The sequence below is a fragment of the Rhincodon typus genome, chromosome 6 (genome assembly GCF_021869965.1).
Source record: "Rhincodon typus isolate 14 chromosome 6, sRhiTyp1.1, whole genome shotgun sequence".
In the NCBI taxonomy this organism is placed as follows: domain Eukaryota; kingdom Metazoa; phylum Chordata; class Chondrichthyes; order Orectolobiformes; family Rhincodontidae; genus Rhincodon; species Rhincodon typus.
The window spans coordinates 73,006,882-73,022,104 of record NC_063337.1 but is presented as its reverse complement, the minus strand read 5'-3'; positions in this window follow the sequence as shown (position 1 = coordinate 73,022,104).

Here is a 15,223-nt window from a genome sequence, read left to right as displayed (position 1 = left end):
TGCACCCCACATGCCAATCTGTTCACAGTGAGTCATATGATTCAATCCTCTGTAAAAGTTCACTTTATAAGTTATCAATTAAGCAAATTATCTTTCTGAATACATGTCCCATAGTTTTGTCTGAGGGACCTTTAATGCTGTCAATTCCTTTCATAGGAGGTGGCTGCTTTGCTGAGACAAGGAAGGCACAACGTGCCTTCAGCTATTCTATCTCTAAAAGCAAAGCATACTTTCAAATATGGTTGGATGTAGCATACAGTTACAGAACAGCTACAATTCAAATGGCTACTCATACAGAGATGTTAATGTGGAGGAGCCACTAGCATTAGAAATTATACCTAATGCATTGTTTTCTTTTCAGTATCCTGGATTTCTGGACCAAGCAATTTTATTAACAGTGTACTGAATCTGGAGACATTTGTTGTCCCCCTCTGATGGCTCCCATGGAGTCATATATACCAAATACTCAATCCATGTGAGCTAATTTTTAGTCTCAACATTCTGATACATCTCTGTTGAAGTATGTAAATGCTTTGTTTCAACTTGTAGTTTAACTGTTGAACTCAAAATGTTCACACCCACAGTTATACTACTTTAGGATTGCTGTTGATTTAACTGAGATGGGCATTTCATCCCTGGGACACAAAGAATTGAAAGATTCCTTTTGATCATGTGCAGTCTCATCATTTGACACCAAATTGAAATATACAATTATACTTTGTTCAACCCCAGGTTTTGTTGTTCCCTCAATAATTTCAGTAAAAGATTGATCAATGAACTCAAATGAATTGTACGTTCGTTTTCATCTTGATTGTATCTTCTTGTAAGTTGTAGTATTTCCTATCATCTAAATTTTCTTCTGTGATGATAATTCTGTTCTCCAGTGCAATCCTGTGTAATGGCAGACTTCACATTGAATAATAAGATCTTCAATCTCTTTTGAGATTTCTAACTGCCACACTGCATTCTGAGCCCTGGTCATTCACCTGCCGAACTCTAATTGTCTCTGACGTGTCCCTTGCAGGACCTCATTTCCAGGGGTTGCTGGAATAGCTTGCCTTCTGTGTCATACACTAGTAAGTCATCTATAATGTCAGCGGTCAATGCATGTGTTCTCCGCCAATTCACTGGACTTTTGATTTGGTCATCCTTAAAACATAAATCTGGCAAATGGCAACATATTCTCAATAGATCTTTTGTTCTTGTCTAATTTATTTGAGCCTATTTTGGCTTGCTAGCCATTAGTCCTTCTTAGACATATGGACTTTTTTGATCATTCACAGGGTGAGTGCTTTGCTGGCTAGGCCAGAATTTATTGCTCTTTCAATTTCCCAAGGTCAGTTAAGAGTCAACCACATTGCTGTGGGCCTGGAGTCACATGTTGGCCAGACCAGGGTAAGGATGGCAGTTTCCCTCCCTAAAGGACATTAGCAAACCTTTTGGGTTTTCTGACAATCGACCATGGATTCATGGTCATCATTAGAATCTTAATTCCAGAGGTTTTATTGAATTCGAATTCCACCATCTGCAGTGGCAGGAACGTGCATGTCTTATAGAATTTAAGAATATATGTTTTATACCATCATAGCTAATCTCAATAAATGATTATTTCTTGTTTTTGCATCCTGCCATGCATCTAAGAAGCCGAACGATTCTTCTACTGGTTGACCCTGTTTGGCTGTTTAACCATTGTCTATTCCTCGAACAGTTCCTGTCTGAGTGTCTTGTCTTTGAACTGACTAGGCATAGTTTAATCTCTTTTAACACAGTGTGGATGTGGGGGACCACAGCAAGCCAGGCAGCATCAGAGGAGCAGGAAAGTTGACGTTTCGGATCCTGCTCCTCTGATGCTGCCTGGCCTGCTGTTTTCCTCCAGCTCCACACTGTGTTATCTCTGACTCAAGCATCTGCAATTCTTACTATCACTTAATCTCTCTTGAGATGTTTGCTGTCCACTGCGACCAGTCAAACTTCTCAGCTACTTCAAGAATGTTGAGGTCAAGCCATACATGCAAGCTCAATAGTGAACTTTCTTGATTATGGATTATGTATACATTCTCTACTATCTTACTTTCTTAGTGTTGCAGAGTTGCTTGTAGCATAAATTTAATCTTGAGAGCTGTTTCACCTGGATCAAATTGTTTCATTTCTGCAGGATGTAACTTCTGTTTCTTCATCCATGGGAAATGATCTGATAAGAAAATAACACTTTCTCCTGTATCAAGCTTAAAAGTAACAAAACATTAACACGACATCAACATAAGACCATAAGACAGCAAAACCATTAAAAAAACTGTCAAAGCCAAGTTGGTTGTATCACCAATTTCCCTTGGCATTACTTTCAGCATATTTTCTAATGCTCATGGTCCTACCACATCTACATCTCTGCATGAGTAGCCATTTGATGTGTTGCTGTTCTGAAACTATGTCCTACTTCTATCCATCTATGGTAATAACCTATACTTATAATAGTTGAACACTTTAGTGAGCCTTCCTTGTTAACCAACACTGACACCAAATCTTGCATCTGCTGTCTGGCTTACTCTTTGTATTTTTTTTCTCATAAACACCTTCAGCGTTTTTGGACTCTATAAAATGAATATCTCACCTGTGATAAAGTTAAATTTCTCTGCTCAAGATTTCTCTGAGATACTTCCTGCTTTTTGCCTCTGACACAATCTGAATAGCTTTATACAAAGGGAAGTCTTATTTGGACTGTAAAAAATCTGAGAACGACTCATCAGAAATTTCACCAACAATTCTGTCTCTTAAAATTCTGTCTCTTAAAAATTCTGATTACAAAATACTACAGTTTGTTTTCTCCTAATCTATTAAAATCATTCATGACCTTATCTGTTGTTTCCCCTTGGAGCTGAACTTTTCTGTTACATCTTGTTCTTTCAAGAATTTGACTTGCTCTCAGATTGAAGTGATTGTTAAAAGCTTGTAGAAATTTATCACTTTAACTCCTGGCTGCAGAGAGAACCCAATTCTTATATATTATTCATAGGTAGATCAGTGGAGAATAGTGCCTGAAATAGCCTTTAAAGTTGCTCCTTATTTCTCTTCACATACTGACTATTCCCAATCAAATTTAGGCTCAAAACTCAAAATGGCTGCTGTTGTAATCTGTCAACTGGCTCCATATTACGTACTAGATTATCCCAGGCCCATAGCATAGTGCTATCCAGTGTCTTTTCGCTGAGGAAATTAACTTTTAAATGCCTCTTCCATTGACTTCACCTGTTCTGATTCTTCCAAGTTTGGTGAGATAACAAAGAGGTATTCATGCCTCCAGGGAAGCTATTATCAGTTAATAGTCATTTGCCCTGTGGAAATATTCATTAAATTTCAAATGCCTGCACTTGTCAGGGTATGTCTATTTGTAATCCTTCTTCAGACAAGCACAGTCTTATTCCTCCAGCTTTCTAATCACTGTTGAATCCACACGAGAACTCAGGTGCCTTTGGGACCCATGTTTGAAAGCCCCTTTGAGTCCATTTTTAAGAGGAGATTCCAATCTGTCACAAAATCTATAATGTTATAATTACATATTCACGATACAGGACAAAACATGCCTGGGCTAAGTGAACAGAAAAAAATGTCTAAGTCAAGCAAGCTAATGATTGCAGTACACTGAAGTTTGCAAAAAGAAAGTACCTCTACATTTACAAATATGCCAATGGCATAATTTTTTTTCATTTATATTTTATTTTATGCAACACTAGAGACAATAGAAAGTAATTTGATTGAATGTCTCCAATACATTGTGCATTTGTTGCTTATACAACACACAAGCATCAGTGTTAGGGTGGATGGCTATTTTTAGTTTAAGCATAAACATGGTGAAGCAGTTGATATTCTCGTTACACACTCCAAGGGCAGAATTTTCTTCAATAATTAAACATTCATATTGCTGCTAATTATACCACATCTGCCATTTGAGAGACTTGGACATTAATTTCTAAAAGGATTTAATGACCTTAATATAAGAATCTCAAAATATCTTAATACCAACATCATAGAAAACATACAATTCAAACAATAAACAGCTTACTAAAAAAAATACCAATTTACAGTCAGGATAATATTCTGGTGTCTGTTCAAACATTTTGATTTTCATAGGACCATAAGAAAAGGGTGCAAAATTAGGCATTTCACCCTATCGAGTTTGCTCTGCCATTCGATTATGGCTGATATGTCTCTCAAGCCAATTCTCCTGCTTTCTCCCCTTGACACCCTTACTAATCGAGAGCCTATCTATGTCTGTCTTAAATACATTCACTGACATGGCCTCCACACCCTCCTGCACCAACGACTTTCACAGGTTCACCACCCTCTGGCTGAAGAAATTCTTCATCTCAGGTCTCAATGGTCATCCCTCCATTCTGAAGCTGTGCTCTTGGGTTCTTGTGGAAACATTTTCTCCAGGTCTACTCTATCCATGCCTCTCAGTATTCTAAAAGTTTCAATCAGATCTCCCCCTCATCCTTCTAAACCCCATTAAGGAAAGCGCTAGACTCCTAAACTGCTCCTCATATGACAAGCCCTTCATCTCTGGGATCATTCTGGGATCATTCTTGTCAGCCTCCTCTGGACAGCAGTATATCCTTCCTTAGTTATGGGACCCAAAACTGCTCACAATATTCCAAATGCCAAATGCGGTCTGATCATAGTCTTATACAGCCTCAGCAATACAGCCCTGCTCTTGTATTCTAACTCTTTTGAAATGAATGTTAACATTGTATTTGCCTTCCCTAATTGCTAAATGAACATGCATATTAACATGAAGAGAATCCTGAACCTTAGACACTTTATGCTTCAGATTTCCGAAGCCTTTCCTCATTTAGAAAACAGCCAGTATTTCTATGCTTCCAACCAAAGTGCGTGACCTCACTTTTTTTCCACATTGTATTCCATCTACCACTTGTTTGTCCACTCTTCTAACCTGTCCAAGTCCTTCTCCCACACTACCTGTCATGCCACCTATCCTTGTTCAAAGCTAACAACAATGTCCTCAGTTCCTTCATCCAGATTGTTAATCTATAACAGTTCCAATACTGACCCTTGGTTGGGCTCTACGAGTTATAGGCTACCATCCTGGAAAAGACACTTTTATCCCCAGTCGGTTAATTCTCTACTCATGCCAGTGCCTTAACTCCTAACACTATGGGCTCTCATCTTATTTAGAAGCCTCCTGCGCAGCGCCTCGTCAAATGTCTTCTGGAAATCGAATTAGATCACGTCTACTGGTTCTCCTTTGTTCGACTTGCTTGTTAACCTCCTCAAAGAATTCTAACAGATTCATCAGGCATGAAGAAGCTGTACTGACTCAGCCCTATTTCGTCATGCACTTCTAAGTACTCCACAATCTCATCCTTAATAATCTTAACAATGAAAAAGATTGGGTTAACTGGCTTATAATTTTCTGTCTTCTGCCTCCCTCTCTTCTTAAACAGGATATGAGTCTTTTTCTAGTCCTCTGGGATCCTCCCTGATTCCAGTGATTCCTAGAAGATTACTATAAAAGCCTCCACAATCACCTCAACCATTTCCTTCAGAACTCTGGGGTGTAGTCAACCTGTTCTGGGTGATTTATCCACTTTCAGATTATTCAGCTTCCACAGCACCTTCTCCTTAGTGATGGCCACTACACTCACCTCTGACCCCTGACTCTCTTTAAGTTCTGCGCACTGCTGCTGTCTCAGTCCATCAGACTTTTTTTGTTCAAATTACTACTTCTCCAGCCTCGTTTTCCAGCAGTCAAGCATCCACTCTTGCCTCCCTCATACCTTTTATATGTCTAAAAACTGTCCTGCAATCTTCTTTTTATGTTATTTGCTAGCTTACTCTCATAATACATCTTCTCCCTCCTTATTGCTTTTTCAGTTACTCTCTGTCAGTTAATAAAGGCTCCTAATCCTCTGGCTTCCCTCTAATCTTCATCACATTGAATGCTTTTGCTTTTGCTTTCATGTTGCCCCAACTTCTCTTGTCAGCCATGGTTACCTCATTCTCTCCTTAGTATCTGCTGTGCCTCTCAAATTACCCAAGAAACTCCTGCTATTGCTGCTTCACTGTCTTTCCTACTAGGGTCCCCTTCGAATCAATTCTGGCCTTTTCCTCCTTCATGTCTTTGTAGATTTTATTTCTAATGTGATCCAATCTCAGGAGCGTGAGAATAATGGTCATTAGGTCATTTTAAGTTACTGAAGAGGGAAGATTCTTCCATGTACATCCATCTTAAAGGCTTGTATAAAATTCTTTCTGTTTATTATTAGTTGCGTTATAGCCCCTTGAGGAGAAACTGCAACAATTGCAATGTTTAGGCACCAACTGTGTGATGTATTCTTAATGCTGATCAATCATTATAGCAATAAAAGCATTGTTTAAATTTCAATTGGCAGATTCACAGGAGGCAGATTTCACTGACCCATGTTCTTCCAGGTCTTAATTAGATAAGCAAGCCAGGTCAGGACTAATAACATCACTCTCATTAATTTACCACTGGGAGGGATGAAAATTGAGTGTTGCAGTTTTTTTAAAGCTCTTCAGGTAACTAAAGACAAACATGTCTTTTGGTGAGCAGGAGTAACAGGCGAATAAACAACTGATTGTGTTATTAATTTCATTGATGTTTGCAGGTCAGTCCTTTGTGCATATTGGATGTTATACTTGCATATTACAGCATTTTGTTAGTTTTGACTTGTTTTTGGACACTCTGAGTTTAGGATACTTTCTACATTTTATTTTTTTTCCTGCTCCTAGTCACTTGTTCACCAATTCCCATGTTTCCCCCTCTTTCTTGCACTATATATTGCCCTGGCTGTGGTATTAAAACTGATATTGGAATAAACAAGTTCATGACAGAAAGGATGAGGTTGCTGTATGAGTGTTTATTGTGGAACTGCCAATATTCTCTTCAGTTCTCTAACCTTCGTTGAGAGCTACATTAAGGAAGGTTACAATATGAATACTTTGGAGGTCTGACCTTTCACGTTTGACTTAGAAGAAATTGCAGAAAACCTTACAATTATAAGGAATATCTGAAACTTGTACCATCTGACTACACTGTCAGCAATTTAAACTGTAATCATGTTGTTCTTAGCATTTCCCACTTATCATCATCCTCTCCTTTTATAACCATGCTTTGCTGAGGATTTGAAGAATTTATTACTGGAGGGTACATTACTCCATGCTTAAAGCTCACCTCACTCAGTAGCAAAGTGGAATCTTCTCTTTCATACATCTGGGCTATGAGAATCTACACATACTCTCAGAGGTTGCTAGGATCTTATGCTACCCTAGGGCTCTCTTAGCCCATTCAGCAACACCCTTTATTTATGTCTACACATTCCAGATTACTGAATAAGGCTGCTTAATGTAATGTCTAAATTCTTGTCTTCACATGTTTCTTTCTGGTCTGATGCCTGCTTCCTGTCTGTTCTACTGATGTCAGATTAGCACTGTTAGTTGCATCATCATCAGTTCTGTAATCTCCGTTACTCTGAAGGGTGTTTAAGCGCTTGATAGTTGGCATTCTTCCCTGTGACACATCTTTGCTTCTGATGTGGCACAATCTTTACCTTTGCAAGAAGAATACATGTCAACTAAAGCGACAACCAAAACATTCAATTTTGGCAGTGGTGTAAAGGGTTAATATGATATATGTAGATACCTGTCTACATTATCAGTAATATCAAATAAACATGACCTAAGACTACACAGACAGATAGTTTTATGCCATGTCTTCTGCTGAACATTACCCTGTAAATAGTTAGAAAGATGTTTAATAACGTGAAGTTATCAGCAGCCGAGTGTCCAGCAGTCTCTGTTGATCCTGGCCAGGGACATAATCTGTCCTCCCCCAATGCAATGATACTAGATCATGAGGGGACAGACTATGCATCAATGATTTTTGTAAGATTTTCCTTTTCATTGTTTCTACCATCAGTCATAGTTCACAGGACAATGAATAGTGGAATAAGGGAACATGGCATTGTGCATCTTGGTTGTAAAATTCTTTGTCAATATTCCATCACATAAACTGCATGCTGAGGGTGACGATGGATCTTGATCAATGTTCTAAAATCATTAACATGTTTTGAACTGTTGCCATGTTATCAGATGTTTAAGGTTGTACTGATGATTTTTGATACATTCTGACTGCATCACTGCTAGTGCTTCTAAATGGGATGCTGAAGATCTAATATCATTTTTATGCTACAGGCACCTTAACTCTTTTGTCTGAAACTGTCTCTACATCTACTAATGCTGATGCCTTTCTGTTGTTACTTCCTTCATTTCAAGATCCTCTGACCTGTTGACCTTTTAACTGTTGTAGTTGAATGGCATTTCCTGCACTTCTAGGAGCAATGGTTGAGTCAGAATTAGGAATATTGCTCACAAAGCAATTTGGATATGAAATGTGGTTGCTACAGGAAGATGTTGTCGATTTGCAAGAGTCACATCAGCACAGAAATGCTCCATGCTCTGTCTGAGCTGTCAATAAGTTGTAAATCCAGCTCTACAATTAAGCAGTTTGTTGTCCCAGAGACGTATGAAGCTAATAACAGATGCATGACTTAAAGCTGTTGGAGCACAACTTGATCACACTCAGCAGTGGACAGGAACAGTAGCATGACAATTTTACAGCCTGTTGTCTATCAAAGAGTTCTACCCTCAACATCCATGGTAAAAGACACCATGCGCTAATCTTAAACTGATTAAGAACACAACCAGAATAAATCTCATGCTGATCCCCTCCACCCCCAAGATGATAATAGCACATGTCTTCGGAATCTCAACATCCAGCTTCAAAGCTCTCACATACTGGTCATACAGCCCCTAGAACATCCCGTGTGAATGCCATGATGTTCAGTTTATTGAGTGAAGAAAACGTTTTGCACAACATCAATTTTTTGAAAGCATAATGCATTATTAATAACAAACATGTGCCGTTGGGAATCTTGAGGTCAGTTTTATTTTGAAGACACAAGCATTAATGTAAAATATGCTCTCCTGTTTACAGTCTGGCCTCCAGAATGATTGGTTTCACATGTATTAATAATTGGATTGCTGCTCAGACGAGGAAGATATAGTTATTTCCTCATTAAAAATCTCTTACCAAACATATTCTCGGACAAATACATTTAGAACCTAATTTGAACAGATTATTGGAAAGATAATAGGATTTCTGCGCAGCTTGCAGAGATACCTACTATTCCAGTATGGCCAAAAGTCCCTCACCCTTGAAAACAACAAAGCCAAGTAGGAATTCCATGCAACTTTAGCCCTGCAATTTGATAGCATTAATTGGCTCCCAAAATGAGATTGGAATCAAAATCTTCAGCATGACCTATCAAGCTGCTTGGCTCTCTGAGATATGAATATGTAAACTCATGGCACTGTACATGCTTCTGTTCCCAATGCATCTGTTCTCAATGCCACCATCCTCCTTAAGTACCAAAATCTGTAGGGCCTGCTTAGTATGATTTTGCAGAGAAAGAAACACTTCCTGGTCTAACTAGAAGATTTTGTTGTTGTTAACAAGGCATATCTTATACTTGCAACTAGTTACATACTATATTGAGATGGCAAACATTGTCACAGAGACAATGAGGAATATTTTGATGAATATGTTGTTGCATTTAATCTTTCAAGATCCTAAATTGTTCAGCTTACAAATCCCCATGATATCATTACTGTAGGTGGTACTAATAACACCACTCAGTATTAACCCTTTTAGACCCATTCACAACAGCATACATTGGTTACAAATCTGTCAACTTTGCTCAGTTGGGAGCACTTTCAAAATCAGAGAGTTACTGGTTTAATACCTACTCTGCATTTGAAGGTATGTTATGTTTCAACTGGGATTAAGGGTCTCAAAGAAAGTTTGCATTAACCCAATCATTGTCCATGATTTAGAAAAGGAGACCAGATGATGACTAATACATGACCTTCTGAGACAGAAAAAAAATCCTCCTCATCTTCATTTTAAATGTTTCCTCTAGTTTTATTCATTTTCATACCATTTCAGGATCCATTCTTTCAAGTCCACCCAGGATCTTATATGTCTCAATAAGATTCTTCTAGATTCCGGTACAATTTTCAATTTTTCCTCATAAGATAACCTCTCAACCTAACAATGATTTGTGTGTACCTTCTCTGAAATGACTCTCATGTACTCCTTTTCTTTAAAATAAAAGGCCAATACACAACGTTCCAGTGTGGTCTCACCAATACTCTAAACAACTGTAATTTAATGTTCGCACCAGTCTTAATTGATTTCAGATGGGATTCTACCCTCTATCTTAGTGACAAGTGCCACCTTAGAGAGTTGCTGTTTAATTGGATGGCTAGTAGCTCAATAGTTGCACCAGCTTGTTCCATCAGCTTGCTGCACTGACTTGTCCTTCAAGTGTCATTTCTACACATGATTATACATGTTGGATTGTTTCCTGCTATTTTCTTTGAACTGTAGTGTGTCTTGAACTGAAATATTGACCAAAAGCTGTGTAAGTTATCAAAATATATTTCTTTACTCATCAATCTGTTTTCTATGTAACACATGATCTGATGTTCTTCCCATATAGAACAGAATTATGCCAACCTGTTTCCCATTTAACTTAGTGTTCAATGCTGATGCCATTTGAAATCCTAGGAATTGTGTTTTGCGTTTTCCAATTCATTGGGTTATTGATTGGATGTGATAGCTTGAAGTTTTCTGATGGAAAGATTGGTGTAGGTGAATTTTGTTGCATTGGTTGATTGCTTAGAGGCACTTGAATTTGTTGACAATTTTCTTGACTTCGATAATCATTGTTAGAATTTTGAACTTCTTGTTCTACACTCATTTCTGAGACCATTAAAGTTCTTTTTTGAATCTTAGTTGTTGTAAAGATTGTCACCGTGGTACCAAAACTGAAAGCTGTTTAACTGCCAATCTGTTGTTCTCAATGCTGTTTTCAATGTAAAGTTTAGTTTTCCCTTACTGACAGGACATCTACATAGAAATGAATCACAGAATCATAGAATCCCTACAGTGTGGAAGCAGGCCATTCAGCCCACACTGACCCATCAAAGAACATCCCACCCAAACCCACCCCCTAATCTATTTTTGTAAACCCTCATTTCCCATGGTTAATCTACATAACCTACACATACCTGGACACTTTGGACAATTTAGCAAGGCCAATCCACAATGAAGGAAGATATTTCTTTTCCAAGATAGCTGAAGGACTTTTAAAACATTCACAGGTAGAAATTTTCTCCAAATTATGCCACCCGGTAAGATTTAATGATGTTTGACTGTCAAAGATAGCTACTGTGATGTATTTTCACCATCAATTTATCAGCAAAATACAACACATGTGATCAGATTTGCACTCTTTCTCTCTTTAACTCTAATTTGTGTTTTTTTTTAACAATTAACACAAATAAAGCTTCCTACAATCAGAATTTGATGCATAACTTTAACTATAGCTTAGTCAGGGCTTTATAAACTGCCCACTTTTCAACTCAATTCCTCCACTTCTGAAGCTGAAGATCTCATACACTTTGTTAACCATTCATGCAATATTTTCTGTCAGCTTTAAAGATCATTGCAAATGCACCCAAGAGTCCAGCTTTGCACACTCTTTAGAAATGCCATTAAATCTAACATGCCTTTCCTCATCCCTGCTTCCAAGTGCATCACCTCACACTTCTCTGAATTAAATGCCATTTGTCGTGTATTTGTTCATTACACCAGTCTATCTATATCCTGTTGCAGGTGATTCATGGAATTATTTCAACAAACTTTTTCCCTTTTTAAATTTGACTCATTGTGATATCTTTCTTACCATAACACAAAACATAACAGTTGTCTGAAATTATATAAATATCAAGTTATTCAGAGGTGCTCAAGTTCCAGAAGAAATGACAGTTCAAATTAATCTAAGAACTTGTGCAATATTATGTAGGTGACTCATAAATGTATTTGAAATTTCACGCAATATAGCTTTAAATAATTAAAGCATTTATCTTTTCTTTAATTTTCAGTTCCATTAAATATCACATTCCCGAATTATGGAATTATAATATGTGAACTCAGTGAACATTCAAATATTTAATCAAACCAACTATAAAATTTGGAGATATTCACAGTCAGTAATGTAACCAAATCCTTCTTAGATTAACATTTAAATGAAGCTATTAAAACTTTCTTTTAGAATTATATTTGTTGGATTGGATTTGTGCAGTGTTTTAAAAATCTTGATATACAGAAACAATTTATTTTTATAATTTGCTGATAAATAAATGTAATAAGGAACAGAATATAAATTAACTAAAGATTTCAATGTAACAATGCACAAAATTAGGTTAGGGATTATAACAGCAATTATAGTATCCAAATATATGTAAGATTGTTTGACATACTTTAATATTAATATTTTGACTTTAATTCTGTGTAATAAAGTTCTATTTAATAGAATTCACGTAGCATAATACCTATGGTTACATAATTTTTTGCACAGCAAATCATTCCCACAATTGGATAATTGATGCCTAATTTATTCCTTTAATTTGTATCATTCCAAACTTATTTGTAGATTTTTTTGGTGAAGATATATATTTTGAAGTCAGAGTTAGGAAGTGTTAAAATTACACTGAGTGTTATATAGATATGTTTTTACAGACATCATGTGCCACTATTTGAATCTCAAGGACAACTTATAAAGACGTGCACTAACTTTGATATCCTATTTAAGTCAATTGCCCCAAAGTTGATTCATTTAAAGCATCAACTGCTTTCCTTGATTAATAGAGATTTAAAATATGTACAAAGCTTCTGATTGTTAACAAAGATTTAATATGTCTTGTTATGCTTCAGTGAGTGAACAAAGAAGTTTGAGTAAGGTTTCAGTACCCAGTTATGGCTATTGCTGTATTGTAACAATGACATGAGAAGTGCTAGCTTTCAAAATGATGCAAAAGTAGAAAATCTTGCTAAGGTAGAGTTATTTGGCCATTCAGGTTCACTGATCTCAAGCAACCTTCTTATCCAAACACAGGAGATGCAACACATGCTTTTGTCTTTGCCTTCCCATCACCAGGACCTCACACTCAGATGAAAGCTCACCATGCTGAAACATTAACTCTGCTTTTCTCATCATAGACAATTCTAGACCTTATGAGATTTTTTTCCATAATTTTCTTCTTTCAACATAGTATGCTGCATTTGTTATTCAAGTTTCAAATGCTTTCCACTAAGAAGACCATATTGGATGATCACTTGTGGAACATTTTCAGTCTGGTAGCAAATCAGACTTTGGGTGCATTTGTACTTTCAGTTCTCCAGCACCCTGTCACTCTGATTTGGTGTATTTGTCATGCTACGAGGCCCTGGTATTCTTCAGTATCACTGTTGCTACCATCTATTTTGAAATACGACTGCTCCCACCCTGTAGTTTTCTGCAACAGATGGTTTGCTGTCACCAGTCCTCCTGTCTCCATGCTGTATCTACAGCCAGCCTTATTATCAGTGGTACAGGATAGACCACCTGTGGGATTAAAAAGAAGGAGTGTTGGTTTGAGATAATAGATAGTTTATTGCATGATAACAATTGGTATGGTTTACATTGCTAGTCAGGTACACTTACTCGGGGCTCTTGGGAGCTGTAGAGAATACATCTGCTCCCGTTTGGCACACATGCAAAAATTAATGCCTCCACCCAGAGACATAATCAAATTGGGTGGAGTTAATGTAGCATGAACATTAATCCATAGAGTCATAGTGTCATACAGCATGGAAATAGTACCTTCAAACCAAATAACCTCCACTGACCCAAATTCCCAAATCAAACTAGTTCCACTTGCCTGCATTTCACCCATATCTCTCCAAACCATCTCTATTCGTGTACGTATCCAATAATATTGAAACTGTGCCTGCATCCATCACTTCTTCTGGCAGTTCATTCCACATTTCTCCTCTCAACTTAAAAATACACTCTCTTTTGATCTCCTTCAGAAGCATCCCCTTAAACAAAGTTCTTAGCCTCTTTCTCTTTCAAAAAAAACATTAAGGAACAGCACTTCATCTTCTGATTAGGGATCTAAAATTCTTTTAGACTCAACACTGTGTCCAGATATTTTATGTAGTAATCACTGCAAGTCATTAGTAATCTCCTGTCATTATCAACTCTGTCAGCCCAGGTATTTCCCCTTTTTATTATCCAATTGCTTTACCTCCATGTGCATAGATCACTGAAAGTTGCCACCCAAGTTGATAGCGTTGTTAAGAAGGCATACAGTATGTTAGGTTTTATTGGTAGAGGGATTGAGTTTCGGAGCCATGAGGTCATGTTGCAGCTGTACAAAACTCTGGTGCGGCCGCACTTGGAGTATTGCGTACAGTTCTGGTCACCGCATTATAGGAAGGATGTGGAAGCATTGGAAAGGGTGCAGAGGAGATTTACCAGGATGTTGCCTGGTATGGAGGGAAGGTCTTATGAGGAAAGGCTGAGGGTTTTGAGGTTGTTTTCGTTGGAGAGAAGAAGGTTAAGAGGTGACTTGATAGAGACATACAAGATGATCAGAGGATTAGATAGGAGCCTTTTTCCTCGGATGGTGATGGCTAGCACGAGGGGACATAGCTTTAAATTGAGGGGTGATAGATATAGGACAGATGTCAGAGGTAGGTTCTTTACTCAGAGAGTAGTAAGGGGGTGGAATGCCCTGCCTGCAAAAATAGTAGACTCGCCCACTTTAAGGGCATTTAAATGGTCATTGGATAAACATATGGATGATAATGGAATAGTTTAGGTTAGATGGGCTTCAGATTGGTTTCACAGGTCGGCGCAACATCGAGGGCCGAAGGGCCTGTACTGCGCTGTAATGTTCTATGTTCTATGTTCTATGTTCTCACACCATCATCCCTTTGCCATTTAATCACTCCTGCATTCCAACTTGTCTCAAACCTTTCCTTTTATTCTTTCTTCCTTTCTTTATTTTTGGCTCTTCCTGTTTTAACTCAAAACAATAACTCTGTTCCTCTTGCTATGGATTCTGCCAGACTTAAACAGTAGCTTCAGCATTCTAGGTTTGTTTTCAGGTTTCCCGCATCTGTGGTATTTTTGCTTTTGTATTACTCAGTCAAATTTACTTTAAGGAAGTTCAGTGATAACTCCACATGGCATGATTGATGAGTCAGATTAGATGAGACTGATGGCCCTAGGCT